The 7,350-nt window shown below is 28.4% G+C and overlaps 1 long non-coding RNA gene across 1 annotated transcript; it reads right to left on the reverse strand.

Annotated features, from left to right (window-relative positions):
• Nucleotides 1-616: 616 nt before the first annotated feature.
• Nucleotides 617-6,891, reverse strand: LOC139848217 (uncharacterized). The gene is made up of 4 exons (XR_011759874.1): nucleotides 6,494-6,891; nucleotides 5,851-6,326; nucleotides 4,290-5,487; nucleotides 617-830 (listed from the first exon to the last, which is right to left on the reverse strand). It is a non-coding gene; the product is annotated as an uncharacterized lncRNA (long non-coding RNA).
• Between the last annotated feature and the right edge of the window lie 459 nt (nucleotides 6,892-7,350).

Genomic DNA, 7,350 nt, shown 5'->3' on the forward strand with positions numbered 1-7,350 from the left:
TGAAAGGTCATAGAATGTGCTACAAAGTGTTGACTTTTGGACAACATTAGAACTTGGAATGATAGGTTTTACATATAAAGATACATGAACTCATATTTATAAGCCACAGTTCAAACTAAAATAAACTTTCAAAAGTACGTAGACGATTTCAAGACTCATAACTCGGTATTTTAGAAGCAATGGAATGACTACGTATGCACTTGACAACTCAAGTATCCAAGATCACGGTCAACCATTATAGAAAATACCAAGGGTTTTTCGAAAAATGACACAAACAATAAACACACATACAAACACATCTAACAATGACAGAATTGATAAATCGTATAGTCTAACAACATGTACAACGCATAAATCCAAGAATCCATCATTTTCTAAAACCAATTGGTGATAGAGGGACTTCCCCTTTGACTTATATGCATACATTTGTTTTTGTCCATGACCGATGTGGGATAACTTCCCAACACGCTCCCTCACATCGAGGCGTGGAACGGTTGTAGAGATGGCGAAAAGAAGAAGGCCTGACTTAATCTCTTTGTAGCGACGGCGGCACACACATGGGGGCCTGACTCGGACTCGCTTTGTAAAACCGTTTACCTGAGCTCTGATACCATGACAGAATTAATAAATCGTATAGTCTAACAACATGTACAACGCATAAGTCCAAGAGTCCAACCTTTTCTAAAACCAATTGGTGATAGAGGGACTTCCCCTTTGACTTATATGCATACATTTGTTTTTGTCCATGACCGATGTGGGATAACTTCCCAACAAACAACATTAATGGAAGATATAGATACCTGATAACCTGACCGTGTTAGAACTTTTAGCTCCGATGAAAGGACCCGTCCTAATCCATCCGGACGAAGTCTACATCGATTATAAACGATTCACAACAGTTGATTACATCGCGAGGTACTTGACCTCTATATGATACATTTTACAAACATTGCATTCGTTTTTAAAAGACAAACTTTCATTTCATCGTAATTTGACAGGCATGCATACCATTTCATAATATATCTAAACTATAAATGGCTTAGTAATAATCTTGATAAACTTCAATGACTCGAATGCAACGTCTTTTGAAATATGTCATGAACAACTCCAAGTAATATCCTTAAAATGAGCAAATGCACAGCGGAAGATTTCTTTCATACCTGAGATTAAACATGCTTTCAAGTGTCAACCAAAAGGTTGGTGAGTTCATTAGTTTAACATAAATAATCATATCATAATTTTAATAGACCACAAGATTTCATATATCCGTTTCTCATAATCATACGTCCCATGCATAGAGACAAAAATCATTCATATGGATTGAACACCTGGTAACCGATATTCACAATATACATATAAGAATATCCCCATCATTCCGGGATCCTCCTTCGGACATGATATAAATTTCGAAATACTAAAGCATCCGGTACTTTGGATGGGGCTTGTTGGGCCCGATAGATCTATCTTTAGAGTTCGCGTCAATTAGGGTGTCTGTTCCCTAATTCTTAGATTACCAGACTAAAAAGGGGCATATTCGATTTCGATAATTCAACCATATAATGTAATTTCAATTACTTGTGTCTATTTCGTAAAACAGTTATAAAAAATTTCGCATGTATTCTCAGCCCAAAAATATAAAGGGTAAAAAGGCAAATGAAACTCACATAATGTATTTTGTAATAAAAATACATAGAACGACATTGAACAAGTATTGGGTTGGCCTCGGATCCACGAACCTATATTAGTTGTATTTCTATTAAAACATAAAATAATAATAATAATATCAAAATTTCATTTATGTAGATATTGTTTATATATATTTTATAGTTATATAAGTTTTATACTAGATTTCTTTTTAACAAAATAGACTTTAGGTTATATCTTGAATTATATGCTAGTTATTTTATATATATATTTAGAAAAAAGAAAAATACATATTTTGTTATATGTAAGTTTTTATATAAGAAATGTTAGTATGATTTATATATGTATTATATGGAATATTACTATAATTATGGTATATGTAATATGTATGTTTTATATACAAATTTATTTGATTTAAAAAAAACAAAATGGTTTTAATATTAATGATTTACTAATAATGATAACTTTATTAATAATGATAAGATTAACAAAAATAATGTTATTGTTAAAACTGATACTTTTGTTTAATAATAATATTAATTCTAACAGCTACAAAAGTGATACAAATATTAATAGTAATAAAAATAATGATAACAATAATAACATTCATACCTGTCTTTGTAATACTTAAAAAAAAAAATTATATCATAGTACTTATATTAATAATAATAATAATTATTATATAATTAATTTATATTCATAATACTTAATAATAATAATAATAATTCTAGTACATAATAACCATAATGATAAGCGTCTTAATAACAATAATATTAATAATCATAATAACAATTCAAATAATAATAATAATAATAATAATAATAATAATAATAATAATAATAATAATAATAATAATAATAATAATAATAATAATAATAATAATAATAATAATAATGAAAATATGTTTATTACCTCTAAAGGAACAGCTTTTTAAAAAAAAAAAAGACTCTGCCCAGTCTCGAACCCTCGACCTCCCGCTCACCATAACACCCTTTAACCACAGAACCATAACCATTTTTCCTGGATTAATACAGATTCATTTCCTTTTAACTCATTTCCTTTTCTGTTTCTTTTTCTTCTTCTTCTTCTTCCATTCAAACTCGACCCGAATTCAAATCAACTTATTAACAAGCTTTGAGGTTTCGATGTATATCAGAAATTGAAACATAACCTTCCTTTAATGATTGACGAAAAAAAAAAAAAAAATTTTACGCTGTTTAAAGACAGGAACACGATGAAACCCAACATCAAACTCGAATCTAGAGGCCATTACAGAGAACGATTTCAACATGAAAAAGGTTTTAAATCGTTTATGTAAACTCTCAGATTCATCAATTTATCTTAAAACATAGAAACGAATTCGAATTTAATCATGAACACACATGTTGACTTTTTGAAAATAAACTTTGACCTCAAAAATTATAGCACGATATGAGGAATTGGATTATGAAATTTCACAGATAGATTTAATAAACGATTTCTAACAACACTGTATTTATGGATTTTAAAAATTCAGTCGAATTCAAGCTTTTGGTTTAAAAGTAGTATACAGAGGTATCGTGTCTGTAAAAAAAAAAAAAAAATTTTTTTTGCTTGATTCCAGGTATAATTGATAAATAGGCGACAGATAGCTGAATGAATCCTATCTTATAACACTAATTATTCAATTGTTGTATAGCAGAACTTATTCGACAGAAAAAATCAATTGTGGAAAAAAAATGGAATTTGGAAAATGACGTGAAACCTAATCAATTTTTGTCAATAATACAGCATGATCCTTTGTTATTTTGTAGTTGTATCTAAGCTAAAAATCACGAGCAAAACAGGAAGCAGAGAAAAAATTAAACTGATAGTGATGGATCCTTACGCGTATATAACTATATATCTATCTATATAATATATCTGTTTTAATATATCCTAATAATTAATATAATTATTTATTAATAATAATTAATATTTATATTAATAATATTAATGCTATTAATATTAATAACTGTAATTATCATAATAAAATTGTTAATATTAATAATATTGATAATAATTATTAATAATAACGTGAATCATGATATTAATAGAAGTAAATAGTATTAATATAATAATATAGGTTATTATAATAACAACTATAACTTATAATATTTTAATGATTTTAGTATTACTGATAATACTAATAATATTAATAATACCATTAGTAATGATAATAATTATTAATAATATTAATATGAGAAGTTACGCGTATCACATTTTATAACCATGTATAATAAAAAAATAATAATATTAATAATAATGAATTTTAAAATTTATAATATAATAATAGTGAAAGTAATAATAGTATTTATATTGTAACTATAATTTAACTTGTAATTACATTTACTATCTTTATATTGTATATTATTAATCTATTTAATCTAATGATTAATTTGTATTTTACTATTTCCAATTACTATATATATTTACATTTATATGTATATATATGTACATATTTATTTAAATAATTGTTCGTGAATCTTCAGAAATAGTCAAAGGTTAAATGAATATATGAACATCGTTTCAAAATTTTCTAGACTCAACATTACATACATTGCTTATCATATCGAAATCATATAAAGATTAAGTTTAAATTTAGTCGGAAATTCCCGGGTCGTCACATCCGATTCTCAACTTGAAACCAAGAGATATCCGAACCCTAACAATGTGATAAGCAGCCTCTTTTCTAAATTAAAAGTCAATATCAACAACACAGTATGACATTCAAAAAGAAAAATCACCGTCATTAATAAATCATCACCGTAGAAACAATATTAAACCCATTTAAGATATAATAAGTTCATTTAAGGGATTCAATTTACAGTTCACAAAAGTAATAGACATAATGTCAGTGCATAGTGGGTTGATCATTTGCAGCCCAATGTTTAACTAATACAGTAACAAAGAAGAGGGTTTTTTTTCTTTGTCAAACCCTCTAAATAAATGAATCGGAGTACATGAGTAAAAACACTCCACTACTAAAAAAACCTATTAATATTGACTCATTATTCATTACTACAAAAAAAACCTGTTGGTCAGAATAGCTCCTAACTGGGCGAAGCCCGTTGACATACCTAAAGGCGCCGACTAACTTTATAAGAAAATGAAGTAACTTGTGATGAAACACATACTTGCTTTTAAAAAAAAGTTTAAACTCAATAAAGAAATTAGTGTAAAGTAACTTACACCATGAAGCCTTTAATCATCTTGACTCATAGTCTCATACTCAAGAAAAGAAAATCACAAAACTAAATAAAACACACACACTTATATGAAGTCCTTCTGTTCACATTCCACAAAAAAAAAAAAAAAAAGGAAATCATAAAACCTTAATCTCGTCTAAGTGTAAGATGGGTCAAGATTACTATGTTCACATAGCTTATACTAAACATGGGTTAGTTTTAAGTTAAAAACATGTAGCAACAACCCCTATAATATCCACACATTTATACTCATTTTAAGGTCAAGAAATTACAGATCAACTATGACATCAAAAAAATTGTAGTTGCACATAATTCTATATAAATTTTATAAAACGACATGCTGACCCATTTTTATATTAATGGGTCCAATTCTATTGAACCACACTTTTGACCCTTTTCTAATCCTAATTAGCCACAACTTAAAGTAGATGGGTCATGGGGCAGCAATAATAGTACTACACATTTCTAACTAAAGAAACATAATGTACAAAGACATGGGTTGAGAAACGACTTCCCTTTTACTTAAAGGTAGGGAGAAGATTATCTACATTTCACCTTCCCCATACCTCACATATGTGAAATTGTTTGTTACTTGATGATTTCCACTTCTCTGGCACTGCACAAACATAAGTGTTTTGGTTAGGCATGGAGAAAGTAGAAGTCTTCCTACGACATCAAAGAAAGATTTCAGACATATTGAGGATAACTATCAATAACCAATAACAACACTTAAAAATCCAAATAAAATCCAGGTTGAAAAAGTTTAAACTCTTAAAAACATATTGAAGTTATCTGGAAAAAAAACCTTTTTAGTTAAAGAAGCATACCCACCAAATCTTGAACATGATTTGTAAGCTAAATAAGGGCTGGATGAATAGATAAAAGTCAATTGACATATATAGCTTTATCACTTATCACCTTTTTAAGCTAAAATTGCCATGACTAAGATCCATTAATTGACTTAAACCAAAAAAATTACCTTGTTTCATGTCATGCTACAGCTTTTCAAAAGTCAAACCCTCCCGAGTTTCAATTCTCAAGCTTCATCGATTCATTTAAAGCACATCCATAATTATATAAGATTACATATCAAATATTCAAACAGCATAAAAGGAAACAGAAAAAACACAGAAATATGCATCAGGTCCTGCTCCTCACCTTGATTCCTTTTCCTTCAATATCATTTTTCATCCCTTCACAACATTAACTTTAAATATCTCGTAACAGTCCAATGAATTTACTATATTTTTAATTTGTGGTTAGTTAATCATTTAAAATAGGGGAATATTGATATTGATGACATTAACAAAAATCAGGAGAATCATCAAAATGAATGAAAGAACACAAAACCTGGATACCGCGCAAATGAATACAAAACCTGCTTTGATTCTGAAAGAGCTATCACTAAACTCGTAAATGAATGAACGATCACTAATCGAATAACCTGCTTTAATTCTGAAAGAACACGAAACCCGGATATCGCATAAATGAATGAACGATCACTGATCGAATCGAATACATGTACATTTATAGAAAAATTACTCTATAAATTATACAAAGTATAATCACCGATATTCAAATCATAATGATTGGAAGAATAATTACATATAATGAAAACTTACACCATCCATGTAGGTCAAGCAGAAACCGTAAATGAAGATAATGGTGGTTTATCGAGATCGGCGATTATAAGTGAACTTGAAGCCTTTAGATTGAACATATCGGATGAGATGATCGGCCTAATCAGATGCGATTATAACTGCGTGTTTTTTAACAAATTAAATCGATTATGATTTATGGGGTTTGTAGCAGATGAATCGCATTGAATCAATCGATCGATCTGTTAAGGCTTGTAGCAGATGAATTAGAATTTGGAATTTTTTTCGAATGAATCAATCAGTTTTAGATTGTGTGTGGTTTTTTTTTCGATTGAATCTATTGATATTGATATTGAGATTTAGGGTTTGTATTGGATGGGTTGAAGAGACACGGAGAAGAAGAGCGATAGGTTTGTGTTTTTCGTTTTTTTTTTGACAGCGTGGCATGATTAGGTGTTAATTGTAATTAGGAGAAGGATTAACATGTCAGCAAGTGAGATTAGGATTTGCTAATGGTGTGACAAGTAGGATTTTTTTCTCATGATTTATAAGATGTAATAGAATAGATAGATAGATAGATAGAATATATATATATATATATATATATATATATATATATATATATATATATATATATTATATATATATAAAATATATATATATATATATATATATATATATATATATATATATATATATATATAGGGGTAGGATCAAGAGGGAAGTAACCAATCGGGGAGAAGCACATTTTTTTTTTTTTCGTTTTTTGAAAAAACTTTGTTCACGAACATTATAGATGAGATGAAAATATGAACATTTAGTAGAGACACTTTGTGATAAATGTTTTTATTTTGGCGGGAAAACGCTCGAATAAGTAATAT

Source organism: Rutidosis leptorrhynchoides, chromosome 5 (genome assembly GCF_046630445.1).
Source record: "Rutidosis leptorrhynchoides isolate AG116_Rl617_1_P2 chromosome 5, CSIRO_AGI_Rlap_v1, whole genome shotgun sequence".
NCBI lineage: Eukaryota > Viridiplantae > Streptophyta > Magnoliopsida > Asterales > Asteraceae > Rutidosis > Rutidosis leptorrhynchoides.